At 41.2% G+C, this 20,603-nt stretch overlaps 1 protein-coding gene across 4 annotated transcripts in view; it reads left to right on the plus strand.

Annotated features, from left to right (window-relative positions):
* raph1a (Ras association (RalGDS/AF-6) and pleckstrin homology domains 1a) overlaps positions 1 to 20,603 on the plus strand; it is a 199,550-nt gene that overhangs the window by 58,758 nt on the left and 120,189 nt on the right. For 3 of the 4 annotated variants that reach the window (XM_036138782.1, XM_036138783.1, XM_036138784.1), the window contains exon 2: positions 10,531 to 10,582. The exons of the other annotated variant lie outside the window; for it this stretch is intronic. The gene's annotated coding sequence lies outside the window, so the exon portion shown is untranslated. The remainder of the gene's footprint in view (positions 1 to 10,530; positions 10,583 to 20,603) is intronic. 4 annotated transcript variants of the gene reach the window in all.

Here is a 20,603-nt window from a genome sequence, read left to right on the forward strand (position 1 = left end):
GCTGACCTACAAGGGCAAAAGAATCGCAATCTTCCCGGATTACACCACCAGTGTGGCCAAGGCACGCGCAGCCTTCTCCGATGCACGGAAAGCTTTACGGGGACGGAGCGATGTGCGCTTCGGATTACTTTACCCAGCAAGACTCAAAATCACATACAAAGAGGACAGTAAGGAGTTTCGGGATCCAGTGAAGGCCATGGACTACATACGGAAAACCATCCCCACTGCGATAACTGAAACGTAAGCGAAGCCGCAAACGCTAATAGGACACAATACGGACCAGCAGATCCCAACTCTGAAATATTGTCTTTAGTGCTTAAAGGCATACTATGCAACATTTTTCAGTTAATTAATGTGTTCCATACCGTTTTGGATGATTAAATGAGTCATTTCAGGTCGAACAAAGGTTTTCTCGGCCGCCCTGGTGGTCTGTGGGGGAAATACCGCACTTGCAATTGCAAGAGCTCTCGGCCCGCACACACAGGCTCAGAAGTCTCGTGCAAGACTGCGAGAGTTGGTCTTGCTTTACGGCGAGAACTCCATGTGTTTTTGCCCTGCCATTCACTATATGCACGCGCGAAAGCAACAACAAAGAACCGCGTGTTAACGTCAAATAAACATGCAAGCATATCGAGTTTTATTATTATTATTATTATTATTATTATTATTTTTTAATTTTTTTTATGTTGGCTAGATTCTACCGCCGCGGCCGCGGCGGCAGCTTGGCGAAGCGGCGGCGGTAGCGTCTCGCCAACATAAAATAATAATAATAATAATAATAAACCAGGCGAGGCGGCGGCCGCGGCTTGGCGAGGCGGCTGCGGCTTGGCGAGGCAGCGGCGGTAGCGTCTCGCCAACATAAAAAAAAAAATAATAATAATAAAACTGGCGAGGCGGCGGCGGCCGCCGCCTTGCCAAGATAGCGCTGCGGGAAGCTTGATGTTCATACTTTCACTGTGTTAGTCATTGTTTGTACTGCCGTTTTTTCCACTTTTCGTTGCGTTCGCCTGTCTGCTAAGCTCAAAACAACCGCGCCTGGCTTGACGGAGAAACCAGAACAGCTGAGCATCTTTACGACAGTGCACTTTTACTTTCGCCCTCTGGGGGGAGCCTCGCTGGAAAATCAACCCCGGTTGCATAGTATACCTTTAAATGCCAACTGTAATTGCGTTCAATGTCACTTATCTAAACTGATACGTTTGAAAGGTGCACACTTCTAACCTTGTTAAATTACTAAGTTATAATTAAGATGCATTAATATTACTAGTAGATTCTATGCTGTGGTTAAAGTACTTCTCCTGCAGGAGCCTGAACTTCCACACTCTTAATTTCTCTTTTTTTTTTGTTTTTGCACACATCCAATTCTTTTTCGGTTGTGCTTGTTGCCGCTTTCTATAGTGGCTAGGGACTTAAACCCACTACCTTGCATTATGTTATCTATGTTCATTTTTTATTGTGTTTCTTGCGTTTTGATCCTTCTGTTCCCCGAGGATCTTACTGCAACTAAAAAAGCAGAGCATTTGAATATTAGTCTTGACAATATTGCACAGCAAAGTCTTACTATTTTATTGTATCGTCTTGGTGTTCATCGTTCATGTTACTCAAATGTTTGGCTCCACCCATCAAATGGCCGTCTCTGCCTCCAGCACAATACTATCACATATACATTTTTAAATTAAATGAGTTATGAGTACATTAACTGTAACAAGTTGTAACGTGAAGGGTTTGCATAGTCCAATGAAAAGTACTGCTACAACTTAAACAATCAAAATGTCAAGTAGCATTGCTGCAAGAAACACATCCATCAGATGTGGAACATACAAAATTAAGTAAGTCATGGGCTGATAAAGTTTACTATTCGTCACATTGCTCTGGCAGGAAAAGGGGTGTGGCTATATTAATACATAGGCAAATTAATTTTACTGAAACGTTAGTACATAAGGACAAGGAGGGCAGATTTATTTTGGTAAATGGGATAATTGATGGAACAGCGGTATCCTTTATAAATGTATATGCCCCTAATGAGGATGTTCCAGGGTTTATTAAGTCAGTTTTCAGAGTACAGCTCCGGTCTGTTGGTTATGGGACCACTTGGACAAAACAAAGATGGGAGGCAGAGACGGCCAAAATAATCTCTGACGAGGCATGGGAGGGAGTCTGGATTGAGGCTCATAGAGTTACAAACTCAAATATGTGGCGGGAATATAAATGGAAAATTATTAGCAGATATTTCAGGACCCCAGATGTGGTTGCCAAGATGGATCCTAAAGTACCAAGCTTGTGTTGGAGAAATTGTGGCTCAGCGGTCCCCAATCATACACACATTTTTTGGTCATGCCCCAAACTTCAAAACTTTTGGGATGAGGTGTACAGAACTATAAACCATATTTTCCCAGGAGTTATACCAAAGGATGTTGCAGTTGCGGTACTTGGTATTATACCAGATGGTTTGCAAGGACGGGCCAAAGCATATCTGTTAAATGTCCTTTTTACAGCTGCCCTGAAATGCATCACAATAAGGTGGATGCAGCTGGAGCCTCCTTCCTATGACTTATGGGTCCAAAAAGTAAGGGAATTGTATAAAATGGAAAAGATAACCTACTCATTAAGACTTCAAAAAAACACTTTTAGCCTGCGCTGGGGGCCAGCAGAAGCAATGTTGATGTAAATAAACCCAACAAGTTTGTCTCTTGGCATATGATGTCTAGCTATCCCTCCCAAAGTGTATCCTTATTTTGGGGTTGTATGAAGATGAACCTACAATTGTGACTAAGATGTTTATTTATGGAAAACTTTATATTGTCAACATTTGTGTCATGTGCCTTTAATGCATGGTTGTATCATTGCTCTGCAAAAATAATAAAAGTCTAAGTTCTAAAAAAAAAGAAAAAAAAAAAAAAAGAAGGGTTGTACAACTAGAGGTTAGTACCGAGGACATAGTGAACCACACTACAGCATTATTGACCAATTCTTCCAGATGCTTTCCTGTCAACTAATCAATTGCAACACAGCAGGATGAGGAAGTGGCTTCCTGACAAATCACTTTTATTTTTGAAGGGAGCTTTAACATTGCCACATCAGTCCAGCAGTGTCCACTACCATGAGCTGGCACTTGGTACTTTTTTTTTGCAATAGAAACTCATGCTGACTTTGTTTTGTGGCTGTTTAACTAGCGTGGCTCCATGTTGGATCAGAGGTGTATAACTGCTCAGGGGCCGGTGTCCTGCAACTTTGAAATACATTCCTGGTCCAAGGCAACCAGATCATAAGACTGAATTTTCTCATGATTATCGTCTCACTACCTGGCAGTTTTGGACTCTAACACGGTTTCGTAATAGATAAATGAAATGGTGTAATCTTAAAATGGAAGTCGGGGTGGTTGCTGTACTTCAAATGTCCTGGAGAGCTAAGTTAAGTTTGAGGAAAAGAACAGTGGTGGTTTATTCACGTCACAAAATGGACGTATTCATGCACCAATATGCAGATCTGCACGCAACTTCTAAATCCCTTGACAAAGGGTACATCAGCATGTCGCAAAGGAAGGAAGGAAGCTGGATTTGAACCCACAACTCTTCCCACTAAGCCCCAGAAACTTCTTCTTGATGTTATTGGATTTTTAAACAGGACTCCTTTTATTTGGTCTGGTTAGCCTCCAGATGTGCCACAGTTCTCTTCTCAGACTTGGCAGAAGATTCTTTTCGGCTGCAACGCCTCTGGACTGGTCGCAGTTTTGCTTCGGAGAACGAAACAGAAATCAATTGCTTCTGTTTCTGTTCTAACAGCATTGTTAATGTTATTTCAGCCCATAGCTACCGATCACATGAAGGCTGCTAATATTTTTATGCCAGCAGTAGGAGGAGCGGTGTGTGTGTGCTTCCTCTGTCATGTGAACTTGGGATATTTTTATGATTTTTGTACAGGCCGGTTAGTTTGTGGAGGGACTGCAGACACACACCCATGAGATATGCACTCACTTCAAAGACTGGGGAAAAAAAACATAATTAGAGCATTTCTCCTGCAGTAGGTTGCTTTCTGTATGAATTCTTCAATGAGAGGCCTGGAGCTGATGGCTGTGATGGTGAGCAGTGGTGATTTAGTGGGACATCAGCTGAGCAAGTGAATATAGATGGAGAAGAAAGTACAACCTGGAGTCAAGGAGGGGAGGGAAAGCTTCAAAGGAGACTAGTGGGTCAGAAACACACGCTGTGTGGAAATGACATGGAGACTACGGCAACAAAGCGTAGTGCCTTGTCGCTTATTTTAAGGTCCCACACGTTAGCTTAGTCAGCATGAAAAGAACACACACTGGTGCCGCCTGTCGTCAGTATATTTGGTGTGTAGACAGCTGCGAGTCTCTGGACATTTCGGTTACCTCATTAGAATTTTTTTTTGTTTTATCACCACCTTGTTGTAGCCTGCAGTCTAGTTAGAGCCTCCTGCTTTCCATTTAAGGGTTTCATATGAACTGGTCAGAGTTAAAGCTAGACTGGCTTCCTATATGGAAAAACCAGGCCTCCAATTAACATGCATGGAAAGGTTACCAGTAGTTCCAACCAGTAGTATCTTCCCTACAAGAGTCAGAGTTTAACTTACCAATGAAATGACGCCATGCAATAGAGAAACTAATTTCTCCCTGGTTTTACTTAGGCAAAACTCTACTGGGTTAATACAGTCACGGTTGTATGATTCAATTCAATTCAATTTTATTTATATAGCGCCAAATCATGAAACATGTCATCTCAAGGCACTTTACAAAGTCAAGTTCAATCATATTATACAGATTGGGTCAGATTATACAGATTGGTCAAAAATGTCCTATATAAGGAAACCAGTTGATTGCATCAAAGTCCCGACAAGCAGCATTCACTCCTGGGGAACCGTAGAGCCACAGGAAGAGTCATCTGCATTGTACATGGCTTTGCTGCAATCCCTCATACTGAGCAAGCATGAAGCGACAGTGGGAAGAAAAACCACCCATTAACGGGAAAAAAAAACCTCCGGCAGAACCGGGCTCAGTATGAACGGTCATCTGCCTCGACCGACTGGGGTTACAGAAGACAGAACAGAGACACAACAAGAGAAACAAAAAAGCACAGAAGCACACATTGATCTAGTAATCTGTTCTACATTAGATGGTAGTAGCAGGTGAGTTGTCTTCTCTGGATGATGTCACAGTTAACAGAACGCCAGACCAGGTGTACCTACTATGAAGAGAAAAGAGAGAGAACAGAAAGTTAAAGCAGAAATGACAACACATAATGCATAATTGAAGAACAGTAGAACTCAATATAGTGAGAAAATTAGACCCTGATATACTCCAGTAACCTAAGCCTATAGCAGTAAAACTATAAAGGTAGCTGAGAGTAACATGAGTCACTAGTTATAATTTTTGTCAAAAAGAAAAGTTTTAAGCCTAGTCTTAAAAGTAGACAGGGTGTCTGCCTCACGGACCAAAACTGGGAGTTGGTTCCACAGGAGAGGAGCCTGATAGCTAAAGGATCTGCCTCCCATTCTACTTTTAGAGACTCTAGGAACCACCAGCAGACCTGCGGTCTGAGAGCGAAGTGCTCTGTTAGGAACATACGGGGTAATCAGAGCTCTGATATATGATGGAGCTTGATTATTAAGGGCTTTATACGTTAGAAGAAGAATTTTAAATTCTATTCTTGATTTAACAGGAAGCCAATGAAGGGAAGCTAAAATTGGAGAAATATGATCCCTCTTGTTGATTTTCATCAGAACTCTTGCTGCAGCATTTTGGATCAGCTGAAGACTTTGAACTGCATTTTGTGGACTTCCTGATAGTAAAGAATTACAATAGTCCAGCCTTGAAGTAACAAATGCATGGACCAGTTTTTCAGCATCACTCCTGGACAGAATGTTTCTAATTTTGGCGATATTCCGGAGGTGAAAAAAGGAAACTCTGGAAACCTGTTTAATATGGGATTTAAATGACATGTCTTGGTCAAAAATAACACCAAGATTTTTTACTTTATTACCAGAGGCCAGATTAATGCCACCCAGATTAAGTGATTGGTTAAGAAGTTTATTTTTTGAGGACTCTGGCCCAAAGATTAAAACTTCGGTCTTGTCAGAATTTAGATGCAGGAAATTTAAAGTCATCCAGCTTTTGATGTCATCAAGACATGACTGCAGTCGAAGTAATTGATTGGATTCATCAGGATTTATGGATAAATATAGCTGAGTATCATCAGCATAACAGTGGAAATTAATCCCATGCTGTCTGATAATTTTGCCTATCGGAAGCATATATATAGTAAAGAGAATTGGTCCAAGGACTGAACCCTGTGGTACTCCACAGGTGACCCTAGAGTTTGAGGAAGATTTATTATTAACATGAACAAATTGGAATCTGTCTGACAGATAAGATTTAAACCAGCCTAATGCTTTCCCCTTAATCCCTACAGTATGTTCAAGTCTTTGTAGGAGAATATTGTGATCAACTGTATCAAACGCAGCACTGAGATCTAACAGGACAAGTATAGACACAAGTCCATTATCTGAGGCCATGAGAATATCATTAGTGACCTTCACCAGAGCTGTTTCAGTGCTATGATGAGCTCTGAAGCCTGACTGAAACTCCTCAAGTAGGTCATTACTTTGTAAATGTTCACAAAGTTGATTAGCAACTACTTTCTCAAGAATTTTAGATAAGAAAAGAAGATTAGATATAGGTCTGTAATTTACTAACTCATCTTGATCAAGAGAAGGTTTCTTAAGTAAAGGTTTAATAACAGCTACTTTCAAAACCTGTGGTACATATCCATTTACTAAGGATAGATTAATCATGTCTAAAATAGTGCCACTGATCAAAGGGAATATGTCCTTAAACAACTTGGTTGGGATTGGGTCTAACATACAGGTAGAAGGTTTAGATGAAGCTAAAATTTTAGATAGCTCAGAAAGCTCTACTGCTTCTAAACAGTTCAAACACTGCACAGATTCTAAAGATTCCTCCAATGCTGCCTCACTTACTGAGGACGAGGTAATCATGTTTGGGAGGATGCCAATTATTTTATTTTTAATGGCATCAATTTTATTTATGAAGAATCCCATAAAATCATTACTACTAAGAGCTAAGGGAATGGATGGATCAACAGAGCTGTGGCTCCGGGTAAGTTTGGCAACTGTACTAAAGAGAAATCTAGGATTATTTTTATTCTCTTCAATTAATGATGAAAAATATGCTGCTCTAACTCTGCGGAGGGTCTTGTTATACAACAATAGTCTGTCCCTCCAGATTAAGTAGGATTCCTCTTGGTGTGTAGAGCGCCATTTTCTCTCCAATTTCCTAACATTGTGCTTCAAGGAACGCAGCTCTGAATTAAACCAAGGAGCCAGCTTCCTGTGAATAATCACCTTCTTTTTCAAGGGAGCTACATTGTCTAATGCAGAACGCAATGAGGAAGTCACATTGTTAGCAAAGGTATCGATTTGTGAATGGGAAGAAACAGCAATGCTGCCATCTACAGGGCATTTCTGCAATACTGAGGATATTAAAAAGGGGACAGACTCTTTAAGTTTTGATACAGCATTATCCGATAAAAATCTACTATAATGGAACCCTCTTTTGGGGGTGGAGAATTCAGTTAGATTAAACTCAAATGTTATTAAAAAATGATCAGACAGGACAGGGTTGTGAGAGAATACTGTTAATTCTTCACAATCAATGCCATATGTCAGAACAAGGTCTAAAGTATGGAGCCGAGAGTGCGTCGGTTCATGCACATTTTGAGCAAAACCAATTGAATCTAGGATAGTTTTAAAGGCTACACTAAGGTTATCACATTCAGTGTCAACATGGATGTTAAAATCACCCACTATAATAACCTTATCAGTATTTAACACCAAATCAGATAAGAAATCTGACAACTCATCCAAAAACTGAGTGTAAGGGCCTGGTGGACGATACAAAACAACAAACAGAAGAGGTTTTATTGCTTTGCAGTTTGGATGAGGGAAACTGAGGGTTAAATGTTCAAAAGAACTGTAATTATTAGTTGGCCTGGGACTAATTAATAAATCAGACTGAAAGATAGTTGCCACTCCTCCTCCTCTTCCCACAGATCTGGGAATGTGGAAATTTGAATAACTGGAGGGGGTTGACTCATTTATACTAACGTAGTCCTCTTGTAGCCAGGTTTCTGTGAGACAAAACAAATCAATCTGATTATCAGAAATCAATTCATTAACTAACAAAGTCTTTGGAGGGAGAGACCTTATATTTAATAGACCACATTTTATTATTTTATTTTTAGGTTCAAGGTGAACCATATTGATTTTTATTAGGTTTTTATGATTTGTTCCTTTTAGATCAGTTTTTGATCTGTTAAGTTTTGGCCGTGGGAAAGACACCGTCTCAATAGGGTAATGGGTGGGTAACAGTACAGAAGCTGCAGAGAGGTGTGTTAAACTACGGCTCTGCTTCCTGGTCTGGACCCTGGGTTGTCAGCATTTAGGAGAACTAATAAATCCGGCCAGATTCCTAGAAAGAAGAGCAGCACCCTCCAAAGTAGGATGGATGCCGTCTCTCCGGATCAGACCAGGTTTTCCCCAGAAAGTTCTCCAGTTATCAATGTAGCCCACGTCGTTTTCTGGACACCACCTAGACAACCAGCGGTTGAATGATGACATGCGGCTAAACATGTCATCACTGGTCAGATCAGGCAGGGGACCAGAGAAAATTACAGAGTCCGACATTGTTTTAGCAAACTCACAAACCGAAGCAACACCAACTTTGGTGACCTCTGATCGGCGTGACCGGGTGTCATTGCCGCCAGCGTGAATAACAATTTTGCGGTATTTACGCTTATCCTTAGCCAGTAGTTTTAGGTAGGATTCTATGTCGCCTGTTCTGGCCCCTGGTAGGCATTTAACTACGGTCCCTGGTTTCTTTAGTGCCACATTTCTCATTATGGAGCTGCCAATAATTAAGGTCGGCTCCTCGGCGAGATTGTCGCTCAGAGGGGAAAATTTATTAGAAACGCAGATGGGTTGGTGGTGATCTGGGGTCTGTAATCTAGAGCTATGCTTCCTACGAACTGTCACCCAGCCAGCCTGGTTACCAGGCTGCTCGGGTGCTACTGCTTTAGGTTCGCTACGTGAAGTTACTCTATGCGGCTCCGCGCTAGCAAAAGAGCAGCTATCAGCTGGTTTTTCAACAGCACGGAGCCGGGTCTCCAATTCTGACACCCTCGCCTCCAAAGCTACAAAAACACTACATTTATTACATGTACCATCATCACTAAAGGAGGCAGAGGAATAACTGAACATCTGACACAGAGAGCAGCAGATAGGAGACTTAGTCAGAGCCGGAGAAGCCATTATGAGGCTAAGGCTTGGCTAGCGCTAGGCTAACGCTAGGCTAAAGCTAGGCTAGCGCCCTATTATCACGCCAAAGAACAAACCGTGTGAAACACGAGGAGTTCCCAAACGTGATGAGCAGCCACAGACAATGTTTTAAAAGTGCTTATGTTTGGAAACAGATGTTACAGCAAAGAGGTTTAAAGATAAAAAGCGAGAGAGCCTGGAGCAAAGCTCCGTCGTTCACACAGCAACAACAGGAAGTGACGCAATACGCCTTACCGCAAACAGGAAGTCCGCCTTCTGACTCTTCTCTATGACAGTGATTGTAAAAAGTAATTTATTCTCATTTAATCGCTATCAAATGTATACTGTAAAAATTAAATTATGTTTTTGTTGTAAAGAGGATATCGATGTAATAAGGCCAAAAAATGTAATAAAAAATAATCAATAAATTTAATTAAAAAAATTTAATAAAATAGAAAATCAAAAATGTAGGATCGCCACTGCCATTTTGTAGTTTTTTTTCCAAGAAACCTAAACTATAATGCAAGTCAACAGAACTACACGACCCAGAAGCCAACAGTGCTTCCGGTCTATTTTTTCTTTATTCTTTAGTTTCAGGAATTTGAAACATAAGAGTAACTTCATTGTTCATGTGAAACAATTACTTAATAAATTAGTAAAAGGCAACATTGTACATTTTCTTTAGTCAACTAAGACAGGCATGGTCTGTTTCCTTGTTTGTTACTTTTATTATTTTTTTATTATTATTCCTTTTACTTTTACTGGCCTTTACTATAGCTAAAAACAAGTACTTAACTGACCCTTCATTGACATTCAGGTTTAATGTATTGCCAGAAAACTTAATGAAGACAAAAAGAATGGGAGTGGGGCAGGGGCGGGAGTCATTCTGAGTGGGAGCGGGATGGGAGTGGGAGTAATTTTACCAGAAGTGGGATGGGACAGGACTTTTTTTTTCTACTCTGGCCCGGGATTGGGACGGGACACAATTTTTTTTCTGTGAGAGTGAAAATCCACTCCCGTGTCACCCTCTAGTCCAGAGGTACAACACATATGAAATAATGTGGCAAAAGTAATACCAGCACAATAGACCCATCCCTAGCTGCAATATTCCATTTCCTGTTTGCCTGTTGTGATAGAAATGTTCAGTGTTGTCACAGTTTCTCCCTTCTGTGTCTGCAGGGTGACTGAATCAGTCGTCTTGTAGCTGTGCTGAGCTGTTTGCAGACCAAAGGTGAGCAGCATTACTCCACTCTGATCAGTGTATACCAGCACACTGATGCTCATGTTGAACTGTACTGCTGTGTATTTTATGCAAGCATTAACAGGCATGGCTGAGCATTGCCTCCTGGGACCTGCACCAGTTTCAGTCCCCAAAGCACGGATCCGACAGTAGGAATTCAGTAGAGTATCCAGGTCAGGGCTCATCAGAGCTTCACTAACATTACCTACATAGTTTAGATTGTGCTGGGCTGACGGTGAGTTGGATGAGACCAGACATGAAAAAAGGGATGGTACAGCCATTTGGAGTGAGTAAGGATAAAGTGAATGTGTTGAGGATGGAGGAAGTGCTCCACTCTGAAGAGCTGAGTGGAGCTGAGTGGAGATTTGGAGTTGGATAGGGTAGAGGATTAGTGAGGAGGAGGTACAAGGAGCTGTGAGGATGATGAAGAGCAAGGACAAACTGATCTAAATGGAGAGTTCTAGGAGAGAGGATGAGGGAGTGAGGGAATGGTTGTGGAGTGTAGAGTTCTGCAAGAGGTTTTTAACAACATGAGTGAAGAACTCTTCTAATTGCAAAGAGATACATTGTAGAAGTTTGGATGAAAAAATGTTGTTTCATGAGGAGTACACTACAGAACACTACAGACATGATGCTTACTTTGAGTATTGATGATAAAATACATACTGAAAAAACAGTGGGACTGGCAGACAAGTATGGGAAGATGTGAGACACTTGTGAGATAGGAGTGGATGTGGGCTTACCTTAGGGATCAACTCTGAGCCTCTTTTGGATTCCAGAAATCATGGATGAGTGGACAGATGAGGTCTTACTCCAGGGTTTCCCTTAATGTGGAAGTGATGTGGGAGCACCATGGTGTGGTTGTGGCATTCTTTCTGGCAGGTACCCTATTCCAGCGGGAGTGTTTCAGAGCGGAACACCGCTGCGCGGTTGGACTCGGATCATGGAAGGATTGTATCATTGTGCAATACTCGTATACTTGTGGGCTTTAAATAAAATAAAAATCGTAATCCATGATGCCAAGAATCAAGTGAGATCTTCTGGTGGAATGGTGCTAGAGCCGCACGTAATGACACATTGATATTTCAGAGTAAAATGCGATCCAAAGTCTGCACATGTAGTCTTTTACTTGTAAATTTGATTAGATCTTCTTTTCTTTTCATCAACCAACTTCCTGCCTGAAAGATCCACTCTGCTTTAGATTGATGTGGAGTTTGTGTGACGAGCGTCAAAAACAGAACAGTTTTAGAAAAGCGCTGGGGCATCTGGGACGCTTCAGAAACGCTCCGGGTGGAACCGGTCTGATTGACTAAAGTTGCTGTGATCAGTTGGAAAGGCGCGGTGAAACTGCACGGCGGCGCTCCCACATCGAGTGGAACCTCAGGGTTACAGAGGTCCTCATCTTCCATTTTTTTTCTGATGACCTTGTGATCTTTAGTGACAGCAGCAAGCAACTGGAAGAGTTTGGAGAGGAGAAGCTGTGGTCTGGAAAGAAGAGGCATGAGTCAGTAAAAGCAAGGGAGAATTCATATGTCAGAATACATGGAATAGTGAAGGTGCATGTAGTAGAGGTACTGAAGGTGGTTGACGTGGCAGTCAACCAGCCAAGGAAATAGGCAGTGCAGAATGCAGACAGAGTGCCGTGAATGGATATGTGTGTTAAGGAGGATCAACAGAAAGAGCTGCAAGTGAGAAAGGGAAGACTTGGGTAACTGTAGTGAGACCTGCTGTGATGTAGAGTTCTGGCATGGTGGCACTAACAAGAAAAACAAGACTGAAAAACCCCAGTAGAAGTTACCAAAATGGACAGGAATAACATTGAGTACATCAGGGAGATTGTATATAAGGGGTTGGTGGGATAGAGGAGGATGCTAGAAATAACATGAGATTATAGGCAGATGATCTGTTGTGGTGAGCCCCTAAGGGGAGCAGCTGAAAGAGAAGAGCCTTGTTTCCGATGGCTGGGGAGCATTTCTAAATGGCTGTTAGCATAGCAGAGAATGTTCACACAAAAATGACTTGTGCTGTAGTATCACCTGCGTCGATTGACACAAACTGATGTTTACACATTGAGGAAATGCGGTTTGTAGTTCTCTGAAGCAGAGCCAAGAGAAGTTGTATCAATTCCTTATTCAGGCTGGTTGAAGATGGGGTGATATCACAGGATGATGAGTCCTTTTGGCTCCCCCCTTATTCAGAGGCGATCACAGCAAGTCATTGCGACTTGCATGCAGAGTTTTACACCAGATGTTCTTCCTGATGCAGCTAGGATTCAAACCCTGTTCAAGAGATGCAGACTTCTCTACACCACCACATAGAGAAATATTGTAATAAATCATTATTTGTTATCATTCCTTCCCTACAGAGCCTATAGGTGGTGAAGCTGTTTGGTGGAATGTGATCGGTCTCTGAGCGTGTGCTTTTGTTGTATTTTCATTTCAGGATTTAAGAACGAACCACACTGGCCCCTCAAAACCATTCCTAACTACAGCTTTTTTTATTAACTCCAGAAAAGTGGTTCATGATATACACTTTAGTTACTCTAGCTGAGCTAAACCATAAGTATAAGTCTTTATTTCATTGTTGACATTAATGACATTGCTGTTGGGTGGAAGGAAAACTATAAAGAGGTTTCTAAAAGGCCGATCCTGACTGAGGTGTAAGAGACAATTTTGTGAGATTTGCAGATGATCACTTCCCTTGTGGGGGTCTGTTCTTAAGACTTCTTCTGGAGTTCAGTGGAAAAATAAATATTTCTGGTAGTCTACGAACTAGCTACATACCGTTCTGGCTGTGAGTGTTCTGTGGTCTATACATTTAATCAGTAGTTCTATACAGGGCAGAAATGGTGGAAAATGGTGACAAAGGCTTTCCACTGTCTCCTGATACAGCCAATTATATCGTGTTTAAATCTGACATCATGCTCAGTTAATTGTGACTTTAAAATGAGCATTAATTGCACATGCACAGATCTGAGTTTTGGGGAAATTACTGATCTCCATTTCTTGTAAAGGGGATTTTAGCCACGTTCTCCTTGATAGAATAGAAATACCTTTATTGTTCCACAACGGGGAAATTCAGGTATGATAGTGGCAAAAAAAAACATAGAATAGGGCTGGACAATATATAAAAAAAGCTTATCGATAAAAAGAAAATGCACATTGATCGATATTGATAATTATTGAACATATTTAAAACCATATTTTATGTGCAGCTCTGCCTGGACATTTTATGATATTGCTAAATGATTTAATTTTAATAAAGAACACAAACACAGAATTCCAATTAAATCTTTATTTAACCAACTTTTTTAACCATAACAGAATTTTGTTAAAGAAAAATAACTTAAAAGACCTGAGTTATGTTATTAAATAGTGACAAAGAATAAACTAAAGTGACCAGTAAAATGACCAAAATAAATATACCAAATAAATAAATAAAATAGCCTATTTAGGTGGGAACAGTACACTAGTTACTTCTCAGGTTTCATAATTGAGAGGCTGATGCAGGGCTGAGGTCTGAAGTTGTGGCATGGGAAGACACAGATTGCACTGATTCCCTGCATTAGTTGCACAATTTAGGGAGCACTGTTAGAGATAAACTTGCATCCCGGAACTTTACATCGTGGATCAAGAGTGGCGAGTAGTTGTTTGAAGCCAGGTTTTTCCACTGTAGACAACAGCAGCATACCCATCACTATGAAGCACGTTACTGCATGCGTGATGTCCTTATGCCGCTTGGACGCTTTTGCATTTTATCACAAAGAAGGGAGCCCAGTTTAGATGCTATACCTGCTTTGTTTTGGAAGAACTTCCTGAAGATTCCTCCGAGGATGCGGCGGGGCTGCACAGCTCACGCTGCTGCGGTTGTGAGCGGCTTATGTGATGAAACAAGTTGGTTGCGTTACCAGACTTTGTTTTTACCGGTTCCTTGCAAGTTTTACAAATCACTGTGGTTAATTTCTGTCAGACTGGCGAACTAGTAAAACCCCGTTTTGGGACCGTTTCCTCCGCCGCTCCTTGCTGTGACATATTCATGTGCTCTGTGCTCTGGTTTGAGAGGGCAGCGCTTTGTGACGGCGTGCCTGGGTCCGCGATTCGATTGGTTGACAGGAAGTAGTGACTGTAGCATCAACTAATATGATAGGCTGAAAGGAAGGAAGGAAAACTGTCTATCGAATTTTTATCGACCCTTTTTTTTCTATCGGCCACACATCTATCGATCGATATATATTGTTATTGAATTATCGTCCAGCCCTAACATAGACATACATTTAAAGTTAAGCAGTAAAGCAGAATAGGACGAACTTATCAAAAGGGAAAACTACCGCACAATTATGAATGGATAATATGGCATATTTAGGCATAGAGGTGATGTTCAAGTTAAAATAGAAGAGGAAAAACAGCCGAACAATGTAAGAAATCTATTCAATTCAATTCAGTTTTATTTATATAGCGCCAATTCATGAAACATGTCATCTCGAGGCACTTTACAAAGTCAAAATCAGTCAGATTATACAGATTGGTCAAAAATGTCCTATATAAGGGAACCAGTTGATTGCTTCAAAGTCCCGACAAGCAGCATTCACTCCTGAAGAAGCGTAGAGCTACAGGAAGAGTCGTCTGCATTGTCCATGGCTTTGCAGCAATCCCTCATACTGAGCAAGCATAAAGCGACAGTGGAAAGAAAAACCACCCAATAGCGGGAAGGAAAAACCTCCAGCAGAACCGGGCTCAGTATGACATCACAACAAGACAGACAAAAAAGCACAGAAGCACACATTGATCCAGTAATCGGTTCTACATTATATGATAGTAGCGGGTGAGCGTCTTCTCTGGATGATGTCACAGTTTAACAGAACGTCAGACCAGGTGTGCCTACTATGAAGAAAAAGAGAGAAAGCAAAAACTTAAAAGCTGAAATGACAACAGTCATTTCAATGTAATACAATGCATAACTGGAGAACAGTAGACTGAAGAACAGTAGAAATCAGTAGAGTGAGAAAATTAGACCCTGATGTCCTCCAGTAGCCTATATGCCTATCACAGCACAACTATAAAGGTAGCTCAGGGTAACATGAGCCACTTTAACTATAAGCTTTGTCAAAAAGGAAAGTTTTAAGATTAGTCTTAAAAATAGATAGGGTGTCTGCCTCACGGACCAAAACTGGGAGTTGGTTCCACAGGAGAGGAGCCTGATAGCTGAAGGATCTGCCTCCCATTCTACTTTTAGAGACTCTAGGAACCACCAGCAGACCTGCAGTCTGAGAGCGAAGTGCTCTGTTAGGAATATACGGGGTAATCAGAGCTCTGATATATGATGGAGCTTGATTATTAAGGGCTTTATACGTTAGAAGGAGAATTTTAAATTTAATTTTATTCCTGATTTAACAGGAAGCCAATGAAGGGAAGCTAAAATTGGAGAAATATGATCCCTCTTGTTAATTTTCATCAGAACTCTTGCCACAGCATTTTGGATCAGCTGAAGACTTCGAACTGCATTTTGTGGACTTCCTGATAGTAAAGAATTACAATAGTCCAGCCTTGAAGTAACAAATGCAAGAAATAGAGTGTTTGTCACCAGGCCTCTGAAACAGTTTCAAGCAGAAAAAAATGTGAATAGTCCAGCCTTAAGATAACAAATGCATGGACTAGTTTTTCAGCATCACCCCTGGTCAGAATGTTTCTAATTTTGGCGATATTCCGGAGGTGAAAAAAGGAAACTCTGGAAACCTGTTTAATATGGGATTTAAATGACATGTCTTGGTCGAAAACAACACCAAGATTTTAAACTTTTTTACCAGAGGCCAAGTTAATGCCATCCAGATTAAGTGATTGATTAAGAACTTTATTTTTTGAAGACTCTGGCCCAAAGATTACAACTTCTGTCTTGTCAGAATTTAAATGCAGGAAATTTAAAGTCATCCAGCTTTTGATGTCATCAAGACATGACTGCAGTCGAAGTAACTGATTGGATTCATCAGGATTTATGGATAAATATAGCTGAGTGTCATCAGCATAACAGTGGAAATTAATCCCATGCTGTCTGATAATTTTGCCAATTGGAAGCATATATATAGTAAAGAGAATTGGTCCAAGGACTGAACCCTGTGGTACTCCACAGGTGACCCTAGAGTTTGAGGAAGATTTATTATTAACATGAACAAACTGGAATCTGTCCGACAGATAAGATTTAAACCAGCCTAATGCTTTTCCCTTAATCCCTACAGTATGCTCAAGTCTTTGTAGGAGAATATTGTGATCAACTGTATCAAATGCAGCACTGAGATCTAACAGGACAAGTATACACACAAGTCCATTATCTGAGGCCATGAGAATGTCATTAGTGACCTTCACCAGAGCTGTTTCAGTGCTATGATGAGCTCTAAAGCCTGACTGAAACTCCTCAAGTTGGTCATTACTTTGTAATGTTCACATTGTTGATTAGCAACTACTTTCTCAAGAAACCATCTCTTGATCAAGATGAGTTTGTAAATTACAGACCTATATCTAATCTTTTTTTCTTATCTAAAATTCTTAAGTAAAGGTTTCATAACAGCTACTTTGAAAGCCTGTGGTACATATCCATTTACCAAGGATAGATTAATCATGTCTAAAATAGGACCACTGATCAGAGGGAATACCTCCTTAAACAACTTGTTTGGGATTGGGTCTAACATACAGGTAGAAGGTTTAGATGAAGCTAAAATTTTAGATAGCTCAGAAAGCTCTACTGCTTTTAAACAGTTCAGACACTGCGCAGGTTCTAAAGATTCCTCCAATGCTGCCTCACTTACTGAGGAAGAGGTAATCATGTTTGGGAGGATGCCAATTATTTTATTTTTAATGGAATCAATTTTATTTATGAAGAATCCCATAAAATCATTACTGCTAAGAGCTAAGGGAATGGATGGATCAACAGAGCTATGACTCTGTGTAAGTTTGGCAACTGTACTGAAGAGAAATCTAGGATTATTCTTATTCTCCTCAATTAATGATGAAAAATATGCTGCTCTAACTCTGCGAAGGGTCTTGTTATACAACAATAGACTGTCCCTCCAGATTATGTAGGATTCCTCTTTGGTGTGTAGAGCGCCATTTTCTCTGCAATTTCCTAACATTGTGCTTCAAGGAACGCAGCTCTGAATTAAACCAAGGAGCCAGCTTCCTTTGAATAATCACCTTCTATTTCAAGGGAGCTACATTGTCTAATGCAGAACGCAATGACGAAGTCATACCGTTTACAAAGACATCTATTTGTGAATTGGAAGAAACAACATTGCTGCTATCTGCAGGGTATTTCTGCAATACTGATCATATTAAGAGGGGGACAGACTTTTTAAAGTTTGATGCAGCATTGTCCGATAAAGATCTACTATAATGGAACCCTCTTTTGGGGGTGGAGAACTCAGTTAGATTAAACTCAAATGTTATTAAAAAATGATCAGATAGGACAGGGATGTGAGGAAATACTGTTAATTCTTCACAATCAATGCCATATGTCAGCACAAGGTCTAAAGTATGGAGCCAAGAGTGCGTCGGTTTATGCACATTTTGAGCAAAACCAATTGAATCTAGGATAGTTTTAAAGGCTACACTAAGGTTATCACATTCTGTGTCAACATGGATGTTAAAATCACCCACTATAATAACCTTATCAGTATTTAACACTAAATCAGATAAGAAATCTGACAACTCATCCAAAAACTGAGTGTAAGGGCCTGGTGGACGATACAAAACAACAAACAGAAGAGGTTTTATTGCTTTGCACTTTGGATAAGGGAAACTGAGGGTTAAATGTTCAAAAGAACTGTAGTTATTAATTGGCCTGGGACTAATTAATAAATCAGACTGAAAGATGGTTGCCACTCCTCCTTCTCTTCCCACAGATCTGGGAATGTGGAAATTTGAATAATTGGAGGGAGTTGACTCATTTATATTAACGTAGTCCTCTTGTAGCCAGGTTTCTGTGAGACAAAATAAATCAATCTGTTTATCAGAAGTCAATTCATTAACTAACAAAGTCTTTGGAGGGAGAGACCTTATATTTAATAGACCACATTTAATTGTTTTATTTTTAGGTTCAAGGTGAACCGTATTGATTTTTATTAGGTTTTTATGATTTGTTCCTTTTAGATAAGTTTTTGATCTGTTAAGTTTTGGCCGTGGGAAAGACAACGTCTCAATAGGATAATGGATGGGTAACAGTACCCAAGCTGCAGAGAGGTGTGTTAAACTACGGCTCTGCTTCCTGGTCTGGACCCTGGGTTGTCAGCATTTAGGAGAACTAATAAATCCGGCCAGATTTCTAGAAAAAAGAGCAGCACCATCCAAAGTAGGAAGGATGCCGTCTCTCCGGATCAGACCAGGTTTTCCCCAGAAAGTTCGCCAGTTATCAATGTAGCCCACGTCGTTTTCAGGACACCACCTAGACAACCAGCGGTTGAATGATGACATGCAGCTAAACATGTAATCACTGGTCAGATCAGGCAGGGGACCAGAGAAAATTACGGAGTCCAACATTGCTTTAGCAAACTCACACACCGAAGCAACACCAACTTTAGTGACCTCCGATCGGCGTGACCGGGTGTCATTACCGCCAGCGTGAATAACAATCTTACTGTATTTACGCTTATCCTTAGCCAGCAGTTTCAGGTAAGATTCTATGTCACCCGTTCTGGCCCCTGGCAGGCATTTAACTATGGTCCCTGGTGTCTCTAGTGCCAGGTTTCAGACTATTGAGCTCCCAATCACCAGGATCAGCTTCTCAGCGGGTGTGTCGCTGAGTGGGGGAAATTTGTTAGAAACGCAGATGGGTTGGTGGTGAACTGGGGGCTGAAATCTAGAGCTATGCTTCCTACGAACCGTCACCCAGCCAGCCTGCTTACCCGGCTGCTCGGGTGCTTCTGGAGGACCACTAAGTGAAGTAACGCTAGGTCTATGTGGCTTCGCGCTAGCAAAGTGGCGGCTATCAGCTGGTTTTACCATAGTACGGAGCCGGGTCTCTAATTCTGACACCCTCGCCTCCAAAGCTACAAAAACACTACATTTATTACAAGTACCATTATCACTAAAGGAGGCAGAGGAATAGCTAAACATCTGACACAGAGAGCAGGAGATAAGGGGAGACTTAGTCAGAGACGGAGAAGCTGAAGTAATAGTAGGAGAGGAAGCCATTGTGGAGCTAAAGCAAGGCTAGGCTAAAGCTAGGGTAGCGCCCTTCTACCACGCCAAGAGAGCAAACCGTGAAACACGAGGAGTTCCCAAGCGTGATGTGCAGCAACAGAAAATGTTTTAAAAGTGCTTATGTGTTAGAAACAGATGTTACAGCAAAGAGATTAAAGATAAAAGCGAGAGAATCTGGAGTAACAAACTGTTGCTCACGTAGTGAAAACAGGAAGTGACACAATACGCCTTACCGCAAACAGGAAGTGACGTCAGCCAATTTGTGCAGTCATGCAATATGCATGACTGCACAAACACTCCCAGAGTCACTAAAGCGTGTGCAAATAGCCATCGGCATCTGAGAGACATGATAAATGATTCTTGAGCCGATCAGAACCCATAAAACATTTAGCACATTTGTAAACAGTTATCGAGTCTGTTGTGAGCAGCAGAGTATAAAGTCTAACAGCAGCCGGGATGAAGGACCTGCAGAAACGCTCCTTAGAGGATTTGGGATGCAGCAGCCTGTCACTGAAAGAGCTCTCCAGCTCTGCAATAGCTCCATGCATGGAGCGGGAGACGTCCATCAGTGATGTGATTTTTCTTACCGTCCTTTTGTCTCCCACCACCTGCACTGGGTCTAGAGGCCATCCCAGGACAGAGCTGGCCCTCCTAGTTAGCTCATACAGCCGCTTCCTCTCAGCTAGAGATAAGCTGCTGCTCCAACAGACCATAGAAGTTGGCTGACGCCCACACAGTGTCAAAAAATGTGTTCAGGAGCATACCCTGCACTCCAAAAGATATCAGCCTCCTCAGCAGGTGACCCTTTCTATAAAGCGCATCAGTGT

This window comes from Fundulus heteroclitus, chromosome 7 (genome assembly GCF_011125445.2).
Source record: "Fundulus heteroclitus isolate FHET01 chromosome 7, MU-UCD_Fhet_4.1, whole genome shotgun sequence".
NCBI lineage: Eukaryota > Metazoa > Chordata > Actinopteri > Cyprinodontiformes > Fundulidae > Fundulus > Fundulus heteroclitus.